General features: G+C 39.5%; 1 protein-coding gene across 2 annotated transcripts in view; it reads left to right on the top strand.

Annotated features, from left to right (window-relative positions):
* Positions 1–15907, top strand: part of GRK4 (G protein-coupled receptor kinase 4) — an 81629-nt gene that overhangs the window by 24395 nt on the left and 41327 nt on the right. For both annotated transcript variants that reach the window (XM_075992881.1, XM_075992882.1), the window contains exons 2-5: positions 1705–1817; positions 5182–5259; positions 6550–6624; positions 15780–15880. The gene's annotated coding sequence lies outside the window, so the exon portion shown is untranslated. The remainder of the gene's footprint in view (positions 1–1704; positions 1818–5181; positions 5260–6549; positions 6625–15779; positions 15881–15907) is intronic.

Here is a 15907-nt window from a genome sequence, read left to right as displayed (position 1 = left end):
ATACTGGCAACAATCCATGTGCAAATTTGATGATTCAGAGCAGGACTATTTAGATTCCCAGAATTGCTGGGCATTAATAAACCCTTCAATTGAGGGATTTGTTATGGCTCACCTGCTTTTCATGAATTTCATTTTAATTCTAAATCTTTTTTTTTTTTTTGAGACAGAGTCTCACTCTGTTTCCTGGTCTAGAGTGCCATGGCGTGAGCCTAGCTCACAGCAACCTCAAACTCCTGGGCTCAAGTGATCCTCCTGCCTCAGCCTCCCAAGTAGCTGGGACTAGAGGCATGTGCCACCATGCCCAGCTAATTTTATATATATATATATATATTATATTATATTATATTTTATATTATATATATATTTTATATATATATATATATATATTTTTTAGTTGTCCAGAATATTTCTTTCTATTTTTAGTAGAGATGGGGGTCTCACTTTTGCTCAGGCTGGTCTTGAACTCCTGACCTTGAGCGATCAACTCCCCTCGGACACCCAGAGTGCTAGGATTACAGGCATGAGCCACCAGGCCTGGCCTTAATTCTTCATCTTTAGAGTCACCTTAGGAATAATTATGTTCATTTTATGTTGAGAGCCACTGCTAAGAGGCTGTTTCTTGATGAAGTTTAAATTCACCTGTTTTGGACATAAGATTTTTATTTTATCTCTCTCTTAATACATTTACCAAATATTATTGACTTGTTCTTAAAACAATATTAGTGTTTGAGGTAAGGTTAAGTAAGGTGTATAACATATTTCCTACTGAAAAGAAAAAAACCAAAAACACAAAAGCAGTTAAAAACCATTAAGCATCTATAATATTTGTAACTTTTTGAAAGTACAGAAAAGTAATAACATGGAAAGACTTTTAAAAACCTAATTTAGGCCGGGCGCGGTGGCTCACGCCTGTAATCCTAGCTCTCTGGGAGGCCGAGGCGGGTGGATTGCTCAAGGTCAGGAGTTCAAAACCAGCCTGAGCAAGAGCGAGACCCCGTCTCTACTATAAATAGAAAGAAACTAATTGGCCAACTGATATATATATAAAAAATTAGCTGGGCATGGTGGCGCATGCCTGTAGTCCCAGCTACTCGGGAGGCTGAGACAGAAGGATCGCTCGAGCCCAGGAGTTTGAGGTTGCTGTGAGCTAGGCTGACGCCACGGCACTCACACTAGCCTGGGCAACAAAGCGAGACTGTCTCAAAAAAAAAAACAAAAAAAAAAAAACCTAATTTAGTGCATTCCTGCAGTATATTTCCCATATATGCAATTTGTGCCAAACATTTGGGGGGTGGAGTATTGGAAAGATCCAGACCTATTTTCTGCACCTCTCTTCCTTTGCTGTGACCACGCCTGCACAGCTCCTTCAAGAATCACAATCCCCTGTGTATTTCCTTCTGGAGAGGAGCAGGCCATTTCAAGTCAGGCTTCACATATCTTCCGATCTGTAGTCAGACATGTTATCCGTTGCGCCACTGGCCCTGTCCCAGGCTTTACGTATCTTTATGAGTTCTTCCAGCTATCTTTGGTTTTGCCTAGGTATATTAAAAGTTTATGATAAACCCAGTCTAAATTAGTAAACAAAATAGTAGTTTAAAAAATAATACCACATACCGTTTTTGACTTTTATTGTATCAAGTGAAAACAGTAAGGTGGATTGTAACGATTATATTTGTTTGCTTCTTATTCCCCTTCTCCACCCAGAAAAGGATTATAACAGTCTTTGTGACAAGCAGCCAATAGGAAGAGCTCTCTTCAGGCAATTCTGTGATACAAAGCCTATTTTAAAGAGATGCATTGAATTCTTGGATGCAGTGGTAAGTGATTGACCTCAGTGTTGAACTGCCTACCCAATCTTGTACTTTTGAAAATTTAAAAACTAGACCTGGCCGCTGATGTAGGTTGCATGATAGACTAGCTGTCTTTGTGTCATATTATCTTCTTAGTTCAGAAATCTCTTTTGTATAAAGTGGTATTTCATATAGAATTACATCTCAGGTATTGGAGAATCACATGTAGTTACTGAATGACTTTGAAACATGCTGCTTTCATTTGTATGAAGGTGGACAGGTTAATTAAGATGATACACTTGTTCAGCCACCTAAAGAGTATCCTTCCTGCTCTCAACTGGCAGATGCTATAGACTTAAAACACCTTAAACCCAGAATCATATATGAAGGGATAAAGTTAGTGTAAGAAGAATGGTCATATTAGATGGAATTTACTATGCTCTATAAAGTCTCCAACATTCTTATGTATCCTGTTTGAGATTTACTGTGTTTTCCCTATAGGTAAGGAAAATTTACATTTCTAAATTTTTGCAGATGCCATTGGCAAGCCTAGAATTCCACAACTGTGAAATTCAGAAGCAAGTGACCAATAGGAAATTGGAATTTAGCAGAAAAGCTCTCTTACTTTTAGTTATCTGTACTGTCAGAACAAAGTTATGACCCTTCCTCTCTCTGCTTTGGCTCGTCCTAGTTCTATCAGCAAATATATATTGACCACTTATTAAATGGAAAGGACTGTGTTAAATCATTGAGTTTGTATTCGTTTTTTTCTCTGATGTGGATTTTTTTAACTTTGAAAATATACTTATATTTTTGGGCCGGGTGTGGTGGCTCACGCCTGTAATCCTAGCACTCTGGGAGGCCTAGACAGGTGGATCACTCGAGGGCAGGAGTTCGAAACCAGCCTGAGCAAGAGCGAGACCCCGTCTCTACTATAAATAGAAGGAAATTAATTGACCAACTAAAATATATATACAAAAAATTAGCTGGGCATGGTGGCACATGCCTGTAGTCCCAGCTACTCGGGAGGCTGAGGCAGTAGGATCGCTTGAGCCCAGAAGATTGAGGTGAGCTAGGACACCACAGCACTCACTGTAGCCTGGACAACAAAGTGATACTCTGTCTAAATAAATAAATAAATAAATAAACTTATATTTTAAATATAAAATACATTTATATTATATATTTATTCTCTGGTTCAGGGTTCAACCAGAGAACCAGAACCAGTAAGAAAGAGTCATTGCAAGGAATTGGCTTACATAATTGTGGTGTCTGTCTAGGAATGTCTGAAATTTATAGGACGGACCTTCAGGAAGGGCATGGTAAAACTCTCTAGAAATAAGATGACGCTGCTCTTCTCAGGTGAAATTTCTTCTTTGTGGAAGACTCAGCTGTACTTTTTTTGTTGTTTTTTTTTTTTTGAGACAGAGTGTCACTTTGTTGCCCAGGCTAGAGTGAGTACCTTGGTGTCAGCCTAGCTCACAGCAATCTCAAATTCCTGGGCTCAAGCAATCCTGCTGTCTCAGCCTCCCGAGTAGCTGGGACTACAGGCATGCGCCACCATGCCCAGCTAATTTTTTCTATATATGTTAGTTGGCCAATTAATTTCTTTCTATTTATAGTAGAGGTGGGGTCTCGCTCTTGCTCAGGCTGGTTTTGAACTCCTGATCTCGAGCAATGTGCCTGCCTCGGCCTCCCAGAGTGCTAGGATTACAGGTGTGAGCCACTGTGCCCGGCCTCAGCTGTACTCTTGACACCATTCAAGTGATTTTCTAGGATAATCTACCTTACTTCAAGTCAACTGATTATACACTTTAATCACATATAAAGATGCCATCACAGTAACAGCTAGAGTAGTGTTTGGCTGAGTAACTGTGGATCATTGCCTGCCAAGTAGGCATGTCAAAAAACCATCACAGCCAGCCGTGGTGGCTCACGTCTGTAATCCTAGCACTCTGGGAGGCTGAGGCGGGCGGATTGCTCGAGGTCAGGAGTTCGAAACCAGCCTGAGCAAGAGCAAGACCCCGTCTCTACTATAAATAGAAAGAAATTAATTGGCCAACTAATATATATAGAAAATTAGCCGGGCATGGTGGCGCATGCCTGTAGTCCCAGCTACTTGGGAGGCTGAGGCAGAAGAATTGCTTGAGCCCAGGAGTTTGAGGTTGCTGTGAGCTAGGCTGACGCCACGGCACTCACTCTAGCCTGGTCAACAAGCGAGACTCTGTCTCAAAAAAAAAAAAAAAAAAAACCATCACAGCATCCAACTGCTTTCTTTTCCATTAATTGCAATCCATACAGTATCCAGAACTGCCAGAACTTAAGTCTTTAAGTCTTTAGGTTTTAAGTCTTTATGTCTTTAAGTGTTTAAGTCTTTAGGTTCTTTAAATAAACAGTATGCTAGTTATTTGCCATGGTAAATACAGTGCCTTTAAACATAGAAGGAGAAGCTCATTCTGACCATATCAGCCTGATAGTCGTGAACCTGTGCCAGGCCTGTGAAGGATACAGAGTATATTAGCTTCCCTCACTTCTCTCTCCAACTGCCATCTGCTTTTCTAAGGGCCCCTACTTGCAAAAGAGACTTGAGGCCTCTTTATGCTTGAGTTTCCACATCTGTTGACATTGTTAACTAGCTTCTTCTTGAAATTCTCTTATCTAGGCTTTTGTGATCTCTCCTTAGGTTTTCTTTTTCCCTTACCAATTCTTTTCCAGTTCTTCCTGACGTGTCCTCTGCAGATATTCAGATATTGGTCAGGTTGTGCTCCTGACTCTTCTGCTGTTTTCTGGCCTGAATAACATCACCCACTTTTAGGGCCAGTCACCTGACACCTGTGTGTGGATGATCCTACTTTGGTATCACCAACTCTGACTTCCCCCTGGTAGCTCTGGACACAGCTTTCCAAGGACCTCTTGGACATTTCTAAATTGCTAGACTAGTCCGAGCTATTTATTTTTTTCCATTTTATTTCGCCATATTTAATAGCTGAAAATATAATATGACATGGAGAGTATAATGGAAAGCATTGCTTTACTACTTTTTCACACTCTCATCGCCCTTAGTTTCCCAAAGAAGAGCTGTAGATACTTGATCAGTATACCAAGGTCTCTGGTTTTGAGGGTATAAGTCAATTCCATAAGTCAGAGAATTTTAAACATTATGAAATGTTATTGGTGAAGAAACTTAACTTTTTTTTTTAAGAGATGGAGTCTTTATTGTCCTAGCTAGAGTACAGTGGTGTCATCACAGTTATCACAGTTCATTGCAGCCTCAAACTCCTGGGCTCAAGCCATCCTCCCACCTTAGCCTCCCGAGTAGCTGTGATCACAGGTGTGTGCCACCACACCTGGCTTAACTAATATTTTTCTTTTCTCCCATCTCTCCAATCAGGCAGAATATGAAGTTGCTGAGGATGAAGACCAAAGTGATTATGTACTGTCACTCGTAGACAATTTCTTCAGTAAAGAGGTGTGTTTTCTTCTTTAGAATAAAGATTTATAAATAACTTAAATAATTAGAGCACCCAGCCATTTTTACTTAGTTGGATAAGGTATAACATACATTAAAAGCTTTAATCTATTATAAATGTTCTGCCTTTTGTTTGATTATATGAGGAAATTAACAATTAGATCTCTTAGAAAATTAATTCAAAGAATTTAAAATTTTGTTTCTCTTGGACTAAAAATAACATTTTTTCTTAAAAGTGTTAACATGTCTGGGTTTTTATGCTTTTTTTTTTATTTCAGCATATTATGGGGGTACAGATTTTAAGGTTTCAATAAATGCCCATTCCCCCCCTCCCCCCACAAGTCTGAGTCTCCAGCATGACCATCCCCCAGATGGTGCACATCTCACTCTGTATGTATATACCCACCCCCCCTCCCACCTGCCCAATACCCTATTACTGTAGTACCTGTGTGTCCACTTAGGTGCTGCTCAGTTAATACCAGTTTGCTGGTGAGTATATGTGGTGCTTGTTTTTCCATTCTTGGGAAACTTCACTTAGTAGTATGGGTTCCAGCTCTAACCAGGAAAATATAAGATGTGCTATATCACCATTGTTTCTTAGAGCTGAATAGTACTCCATGTTATACATATACCATATTTTATTAATCCATTCTTGGATTGATGGGCACTTGGGCTGTTTCCACAGCCTTGCAATTATGAATTGTGCTGCTATAAACATTCGAGTGCAGGTGTCTTTTTTGTAGAGTGTCATTGGATCTTTTGAGTAGATGCCCAGTAATGGGATTGCTGGATCAAATGGTAGATTCACTTGTATCGCTTTAAGGTATCTCCATATTGCTTTCCACAGAGGTTGAACTAGTTTGCAGTCCCACCAGCAGTGTAGGAGTGTTCCTCTCTCTCCGCATCCATGCCAGCATTTGTTATTTGGAGACTTTTTGATAAAGGCCATTCTCACTGGAGTTAAGTGATATCTCATTGTGGTTTTGATTTGCATTTCCCTGATGATTAGAGATGTTGAGCATTTTTTCATATGTTTGTTGGCCATTCTTATGTCTTCTTTAGAAAAGTTTCTGTTCAAGTCCTTTGCCCACTTTTTAATAGGGTTATTTGATTTTTTCTTGCTAATTTTCGTGAGTTCTAAGTATATTCTAGTTATCAGCCCCTTATCGGATGTGTAGGATGCAAAAATTTTCTCCCATTCTGTAGGTTGTCTGTTTACTTTCATGACTATTTCTTTGGCTGTGCAGAAGCTTTTTAGTTTGATCATGTCCCATTTATTTATTTTTGTAGAAGTCTAAAACAGGACCCACACCTTTCACCTCTCACAAAAATCAGCTCACGCTGGATAACAGACTTAAACCTAAGGTATGAAACTATTAGAATTCTAGAGGAAAATGTTGGAAACACTCTCCTAGACATTGGCCTAGGCAAAGAGTTTATGAAGAAGTCCCCAAAGGCAATCACAGCAGCAACAAAAATAAATAAATGGGACATGATCAAACTAAAAAGCTTTTATGCTTTTTGAATCAATAGATTCTTTTTTTTTTTTTTTTTTTTTTTTGAGACAGAGTCTCACTTTGTTGTCCAGGCTAGAGTGAGTGCCGTGGCGTCAGCCTAGCTCACAGCAACCTCAAACTCCTGGGCTCGAGTGATCCTTCTGCCTCAGCCTCCCGAGTAGCTGGGACTACAGGCATGTGCCACTATGCCCGGCTAATTTTTTATATATATATATCAGTTGGCCAATTAATTTCTTTCTGTTTATAGTAGAGACGGGGTCTCGCTCTTGCTCAGGCTGGTTTTGAACTCCTGACCTTGAGCAATCCGCCCGCCTCGGCCTCCCAAGAGCTAGGATTACAGGCGTGAGCCACCGCGCCCGGCCTGAATCAATAGATTCTTGCAGTTTAGTCTTCCTTTTTTACATGACTTCTGTTTGGTAGACCATTAGAAGTCCTAAATTCTAGGTAGGGCCCTATATTCTAAGGGTGAAGGGAGAACAGTAACAATGATGATAGCTAACATTTATAAATACTGCTCTAATGTGTAATAAATTATGTGTGTATTTATTTATTTATTTATTTATTTTTGGAGACAGAGTCACTCTGTTACCTGGGCATGAGAGCAGTAGCGTTATAGTCCACTGCAGCATCAAACTCCTGGGCTTAAGCAGTCCTCCTGCCTCAGCCTCTCAAGTAGCTCGGACTATAGGCATGTGCCACCACAGCCAGCTAATTTTTCTATTTTTTGTTGCTATATTGCCCAGGCTGGTCTCAAACTCCTGGCCTCAAGCAATCTTCCCACCTCAGCCTCCCAAAGTTCTAGGATTACAGGAGTGAGCTACTATGCTCGGCCTTCAATAGATTATTTAATTTTCACAATAAACCTGTGAGATACATACTGTTTTCATATGATAAGACTGAAAATCAGTGATTAAGTAACTTACCCACAGTTACACAACTAGTATGTGTCAGAGCCAGGAATCAAACATTCAGGGAATGGAATTATAGGACAATGTGGTGAGAACAAATTCAAAATATTCAGATTTTAAGCCTCGCTAACTGGAGATGTTAGGGCCAGGAAGTTAGAGGAGCCTCCTTGTGCTGACAGAATGTGTCTGTCTAGCAGGTACAAAGATACATGTAGCAGTGGCTGGTGGAGGTGTGATTCAGACCCAAATGGATTTTGACTCCAAAGCTTGTGTCCTCCCAGCCTCCAGCCTCACAGATCATCCTTCTCACACACAGCTGTTGCAGCTTATGCATGTTTGTAGGTACCCCCAGGACACTAATCGGGATGAGTAGAAGAGTATTACATTCTTTTTTTTCTTTACCTCTCCTGAGGAAATATCCACATATCAAGGGAGGTTGTCAAAAAGAAAGAAGTAATTTCAAAACTAAACATGGTGGATATAGCAAATATAGAAGAGGAATAGAGGGGCAGTTACATATCCGTGGCTTCGTGTCTTAGTCTGTTTGTGCTGCTGTAACAGAATACCCCAGACTGGGTAACTTACAATGAACAAAAATTTATTGGCTCACAGTTTTGGAGGCTGGGAGTTCCAATTCAAGGAGCTATTGACCTAAAAGGAAGAAGCTGAGACACAAAATATAATTTATTTATTTTTAATTTTTATTTATTTTTTTGAGACAGAGTCTCGCTTTGTTGCCCAGGCTAGAGTGAGTGCCGTGGCGTCAGCCTAGTTCACAGCAACCTCAAACTCCTGGGCTCAAACAATCCTGTTGCCTCAGCCTCCCAAGTAGCTGGGACTACAGGCATGCGCCACCATGCCTGGCTAATTTTTTATATATATGTATATTTTATATATATATATATAATGGCCAATTTCTTTCTATTTATAGTAGAGACGGGGGTCTCGCTCTTGCTCAGGCTGGTTTTGAACTCCTGACCTTGAGCAATCCACTCGCCTCGGCCTCCCCGAGTACTAGGATTACAGGCGTGAGCCACCACACCTGGCCGCAAAATATAATTTAAAGAGTTTATTTGGGCCAATGTTAAGGACAGCTGCTTGGGACATGCTTCCAAGTTGCTTGGGGAGTGCTCTTCTCTACCAGCCTTATTTTATAAGGAGGTTTTTGTGTGGTTTTTGTTTTTTGTTGTTTTTTTGTTTTTGTTTTTTTAGTGATAGGGTCTCACTCTGTCACTCACAGTGGAATACGGTGGTACAATCATAGCTCAGTGCAGCCTTGAAATCCTGGTCTCACGCAATCCTCTTGGCTCAGCCTCCCAAGTAGATAGTACTATAGGCGCATGTCACCATGCCCAGCTAATTTTTAAAGTTTTTGTACAGATGGTTTTCACTATGTTGCCCAGGCTGATCTCGAACTCCTGACCTCAAGCAATCCTCCCATCTTGGCCTCCCAGAGTGCTGGTATTATAGGCATGAGCCACCATGCCTGGCCCAAGTAGATTTGTAAAGGCAAAGGGAACAAGGAGTGGGCTAACACAAAGTTGTTCATCAGGAATTCTCATTGATTTACAGAGATACCATTGATTGGTGATTGACTATCCATTGTTGAACTATAGGGTATGAGTTGTGGTGTCCAGCATGTGGCATTTTATGGCTACTTGGCCTCAGTTAATCTAGAGCCCACACAGCAAGTGGTTTCAAGAGGTAATTACTTAGTTCAATGGGGAATGAGACTTGACTACTTTGTATTTTATTTTTTAATTTTTATTTATCTATTTATTTATTTTTTAGGCTAGTCAAGTGAAGCAGTGTGAGTAGAGAAGGAACAAAGGAATCTGTAACTGATTTTTGATCAATTAGTTGTAAATACCACTGCACTTGGACCAGCCTCCTGTTGTATTTTCAATGCCTCTCTGGGTTCACATTCCTCAGATAAAAAGTTTTTTCCCTTTCCCAGTGCCAATTGCTGGTGAGGCCTTCTTGCTGCATCATCACATGGTTGGAGGGCAAAGAGAGAGAGAGAGAGAGAGAGAGAGGGAGGAGGGAGGAGGGAGGCAGGGAGGAAGGGAGGAAAGGATAGATGGAACACATGTATGCACCTGCTCACAAGAGGGGTGAACTACTCCCCAGATAACAAGATAAGGACATTAGTCCCTTTGTAAGGACAGAGCCTCCTAAATACCTCTTAAAGGTCCTATCTCCCAATACTGTCACAATGGGAATTAAATTTCAACATGAGTTTTAGAAAGGACAAATATTCAAATCATAGCACTTTGTAAGAGTGAGAGAGATTTATGGGCTGGCTGAAGATGGTGTAGCTGGAAAGCTTTTTTTTGCTTTTCTTACACTCATATGGGGAAACTGCCACTCTTCTCTACCTGATCGTCCTGCTCTTGTGCTTAACTAAAACAAACAATGATTCCCATCATCATTCCAGTTTTTCTTTTTCTTATCTTTTCTTTAAAAACAGCAGCAACAAAAATCTTTTTCATAGTGAAAACGGAACTCCTTGAGATCACTTACTCAAATTTCAACCACCCAGAATATCCAAAATACTTAAAAGTAAGGCAAGATTATGTGTGTTCCACACGAGTAGAGTTTATAAATAAAAAAAAAAAAAAAGAAAAAAAAAAGATTATGTGTGTTTATTCTTGCATTTCTTTATCCCATTAGTCAGACATTCTTTATTTTTCTTAGTTTTCTCAGTTTTCCTCTCATGATTCCCAAATATTAAAATACCGCCAAATTTGGCTGAGTGTGTTGGCTCACGCCTGTAATCCTAGCACTCTGGGAGGCAAAGTGGGAGGATTGCTTGAGCTCAGGAGTTTGAGACCAACCTGGGCAAGAGCGAGACCCCGTGTCTCCTAAAAATAGAAAAACTAGCCAGGTGTTGTGATGAGCACCTATAGTCTCTGCAACTTGGGAGGCTGAGGCAGGAGGATTGCTTGAGCCCAGGAGTTTGAGGTTGTAGTGAGCTATGATGACACCACTGCACTCTAGCCAGAGTAACAGAGGGCACAATGGCTCAAGCCTGTAATCCTAGCACTTTGGGAGGCCAAGGCAGGAGAATTGCTTGAGGCCAGGAGTTTGAGACCAGTCTGGACAATGTAGCAAGATCCCATCTCTACAAAAAATTAAAAACTTAGCTGAGCAGGGTGGCATGCACCTGTAGTCCCAGCTACTTGGGAGGCTGAGCCCCAAGGATCACTTGATTCCAGGAGTTTGAGGTTGCAGTGAGCTATGCTTGTACCACTATACTCTATCCCAGATGACAGAGCAAGACCCTGTCTCAAAACTAAATAAATAAATAAAATAAAATAAAAGGATCATACCCAAAACCAAGTGGGATTTTTCCCAGGAATGCAAAATTGGTTTGATATCTGAAGATCAATTAATGTGATATATACCATATTAATAGAATAAAGAACAAAAAACCATGTGATCATCTTAATAGACAAAAAGCATTTGACAAAATCCACACTCCTTCATAATAAAAGCACTTAACAAACTAGGGGTAGAATGGAACTTGCTCAGTTTGATAAAGGTTACCTGTGAAATACCCACAGCTAACATCATTCTTAAATGTGAATACTGGATGCTTTCCTCCAAGATTAGGAACAAGATGAGGTTGTCTGCTTTATGTTCAATTGGAAGTTTGACTGGAAGTTCTAGACAGAGCAATTAGGCAAGAAAAAGAAATAAAAGGTGTTCAGTTTGAAAAGCAGTAAGTAAAACTCTATTTGCAGGTGACATGATCTTCTATATAGAAAATCCTAAAGAATATACACACACACAAAGAAAAAACTATTCAAGCTAATCAATGAGTTCAACAAAGTTGCAAAATTCTAGATCACTATACAAAATCCTGTTGTATTTCTATACACTAGCAATTAAAATCTAAAAAAGAAATTAAGAAAGCAATTTCATTTATGTAACATCAAAAAGGAATAAAATACTTAAGAATAAATGTAACAGAAGTGTAACACTTGTACTCTGAAAACTAGAAGGTATTGAAAAAATTAAAGAAGAACTAAATAAATGGGAAGACATCCCATATTCATGGATGAAAAGAATTAATGTTGTTAAGATGGTTCCCCAAATTGATCTATAGATTCAATACAATCCCTATCAAAATCCTAGCTGCTTTTCTTGCAGAAATTAACAAGCTGATCTTAGAATTCATATGAATATTCAAGAGACCCAGAATAGTCATTACATTCCTAAAAAAGAACATAGGTGGAGGACTCAACACTTCTCAATATCCAAACTTACTGCAAAGCTACAGTATCAAGACTGTACAATACTGGCATAAGAACAGACATAGAGGTCCATGGAATAGAAATAAACATCCTGAAATAAGTTTATACATTTTGTCTTAGTTTAGTGCTGCTAAAACAGAATATCTGAGACTGGGAAATTTATAAAGAACAGAGGTTTATTTCTTATAGTTCTGGAGGCTGATAAGTCTAAGGTCCAGAGGCCTTCATCTGGTGAGGGCCTTCTTGCTGTGTCATCCTATGGCTAAAGGACAAGAGAATGTGAGCAAGAGAGAGAGTGAGAGGAAAGGGGTGACCTCACCCTTTTATCAGGAACCTACTCCTGAGATGTCATTAATCCAATCATGAGGGCATAGCCCTCATGGCCTAATCACCTTATAAAGGTCCCACCTCTCAACACTGTTGCATTGGAAATTAATTTTCCAACACATGCACTTTGGGGGACACATTCAAACCATAGCATACGTATAGTCAGTTGACTTATGATAGGAGAAAGAATACTCTTTTCAACAAATTGTGCTGGAACAACTGGATATCCACATGCAAAGAATCAATCTGGACCCCTGCCTTACAAGATAAACAAAAAATTAATGGCAAATGTATTAGAGACCTAAATGTAAAAGCTAAAGCCACATAACTCTTAAAGGAAAGGATAGGTGTAAATCTTCAAAACCTTGAAATTAGGCAGTGACTTCTTAGATATAACACCCAAAGCACAAGGAACAAAAGAAAAAAAGGGTAAATAGTACTTCAAAACTTAAAACTTTGTGCTTCAAACAGCACTATCAAGAAAGTGAAAGATAATCTGCAGAACAGGAAAAAGTATTTGCAAATCAAATGCCTGCTAAGTGTCTAGCCAGAATATATAAAGAACTTTTACAACTCTACAATAAAAAATACCAACTTTTTAAAAAAAATAGGAAAGCTAAATGTATTTTTTTTTTTTTGACACAGAGTCTTGCTTTGTTGCCCAGGCTAGAGTGAGTGCCGTGGAGTCAGCCTAGCTCACAGCAACCTCAAACTCCTGGGCTCAAGCGATCCTGCTGCCTTAGCCTTCCAAGTAGCTGGGACTACAGGCATGTGTCACCATGCCCAGCTAATTTTTTCTGTATATATTAGTCAGCCAATTAATTTCTTTCTATTTATAGTAGAGACGGGGTCTCACTCCTGCTTAGGCTGGTTTCGAACTCCTGACCTTGAGCAATCCACCTGCCTCAGCCTCCCAGAGCGCTAGGATTACAGGCGCGAGCCACTGCGCCCAGCCTAAATGTATTTTTTAACACAGAAAAATAAGCATATTTCTGCAAAATCCACCTCTCACTCCCTCATAACTACTGGACTTTCATGTTAGAGTTTCCTGTGTCTAAAATGTTAAAAAGCAAGGCATTGAGTCATTTGGTTAATTTGCCCTAATAACTACTTACTCTGAAAAGTAATCCTGGTTGCTTAATTTAAAGCCCTGAAGAAGTCTCAGTTCTGTTTCTGTTATGTTTGGCAGCAGGCCAGTAATACTATACCTTACCTTGCCATGCTTCAGCTGACTTGAACCTACCTTACCGCTCACTCATGGAGCATTGCTTTTTTTTCCCTGTGGAAACAAATGTTAATATAAAATTTTTCTAAGACATTGAAAATAGGATCTCTATTTGGAGTTAATCATTAGATAATCTTAATAGAATCAACCTACTATTTAGTTTCAGAAAAACCGAGACCTTTTGAGGGGAAATAAGACAATTGAAATAATGGGGTGTTTTTTTTCCTAAGAAAATTTTGTCCTGTTTTCTGCTGTGCCCAGTGCCTGAAACAGTGCATATTTTTTGAGTAAATGAATGACCAAATTCTTTTCTTGAATGGTAAAATGAATGGATGCATCTTATTCTTAGAATATTGTGGCCTTGCTGTGTAGAAGGAAACTGGACTCAGGAGTTCAGCAGGGTGTGGGTCAGTATCGGCTCTCCCTGTTGTTGCTGTAGGTACACACTGGCACCTTTTGTGACTTCCTGTGCCTTTCTTGTTTTCCATTAGGGTTATTCTGAGGCTAAATGAGGTAACATATATTAAAGTGCCTCAAATGTATTAAATAATTTTTTTTTTTTGAGACAGGGTCTCACTTTGTTGCCCAGGCTAGAGTGAGTGCCATGGCATCAGCCTAGCTCATAGCAACCTCAAACTCCTGGGCTTAAGCAATCCTGTTGCCTCAGGCTCCCGAGTAGCTGGGACTACAGGCATCCACCACCATGCCCGGCTAATTTTTTTTTTCTATATATATTAGTTGGCCAATTAATTTATTTCTATTTATAGTAGAGACAGGGTCTCGCTTTTATTCAGGCTTTGAACTCCTGACCTCGAGCAATCCGCCTGTCTCGGCCTCCCAGAGTGCTAGGATTACAGACGTGAGCCACCGCGCCCAGCCTGTATTAGATAATTTAAATGACATCTATTATTAATTATAACAATATTGTTTTTTAATGTGATTTTTCTCATTGTTGCTTATTTCTCTCAATAGTTCAACTTGCTTGAGGAAATAACTACATTCATTTATAAAAAAACACAAAGTTTTGTCTGGTAGCCTGGCTGTACCACAGTTAGAAATCAGCCTGCAATGTATTTCTTGCTTCTAATTACAAGTTAAGTGTAGAATGGAACGTGTTCTGGGTTTTTATTTTTTCACTGAATCTGGACAATGGTTTTCGTCATGTGTTTTTTTTTTCCCTGAATCCTCTGGATGAAGGTTAAAGGGAGTGGGAAGCAGGCATCTAGGGGCGCTGTGAGTGGGGATGCAAAGCGGTAGAACCTTTCTGGAGGGCAGTTTCACAGTAAATATTAACATTTAAAATGCATGTATCCTTTGAGCTAGTAATTCTGTTTTTAGGAATCTATCATGTAGAAAGACAGTATACAAAGATGTCCTTAGCAGTGTTGTTTGCTGTGGCAAAACTGGAAGTAGAATGTTCACTGAGGCAGGTAAACCCACATACTGAAAAACCACCACAGCTATTAAAGACAATGTGGTAGCTCCATAGGTGTCAGCACATATTTATAACACTATACATATATTTTTTCCCATTTATATGAGGAAAAAGAAACTGTATTCCTGAGGGTGTGTGTGAGAGAGAGTGTGTGATTTTAAATTTTTAATTGTAATTAAAAAACCACATATCATAACATTTACCAGCCTAACCATTTCTGAGTGTGCAGTTTAGTAGTGTTAAGTATATTCACATTGTTAGGCAGCCAATCTCTAGAACTTTTTCATCTCACAAAACTGAAATTCTGTACCCATTAAACAACAATTCCCCATTTCCTTTTCTCTAATCCACTGGCACTCACCATTCTACTTTCTGTCTCTGTGAATCTGACTCCTCTAGGAACCTCAAAAGTGGAATCACACAGGATTTGTCTTCCTGTGACTGGCTTATTTGACTCAGCATAATGTCTGCAAGGTTCATCTGTTTTGTAGTGTGTGTCAGAATTTACTTCCTTGTTAAGGCTGAATAATATTCCATGATATCTACTGCATTTTATTTATTCATTCGTCCATGGACACCTGGGTTGTTTACACCTTTTGGCCACAACAAACATGGGTATACATACACCTTTTTGAGACCCTGCTTTCCATTCTACATGTGCTCTGATATGCACGGGAAAAGGGCTGAACTCTGGAGAGTGAGACTAGGGTAGAAGGTGCAGGTGCCACTTTTACATGTATTTTATACACTCTATGTTTTCATTTTTCTACAGTAAACATTAGGTTCTGTTTATGATTAGTGAATTATGAAATCACTAATTGTTATGTGTTTGGTTTGTATTGTGTTAAGTCGGCAGACCCCTTACCAGACATAATTCCAGATTTTACGAAAGAATGTAGATCAAGACTGAAGCAGAACCCTTGCAAAAAAGTCTTTGAGGAATGCACTAGGTAAGTGGTTCATGCCCAGCCCTGCAT

This window comes from Microcebus murinus, chromosome 16 (assembly GCF_040939455.1).
Source record: "Microcebus murinus isolate Inina chromosome 16, M.murinus_Inina_mat1.0, whole genome shotgun sequence".
Taxonomy (NCBI): Eukaryota; Metazoa; Chordata; class Mammalia; order Primates; family Cheirogaleidae; genus Microcebus; species Microcebus murinus.
This window is presented reverse-complemented; position numbering and strand designations above follow the sequence as displayed.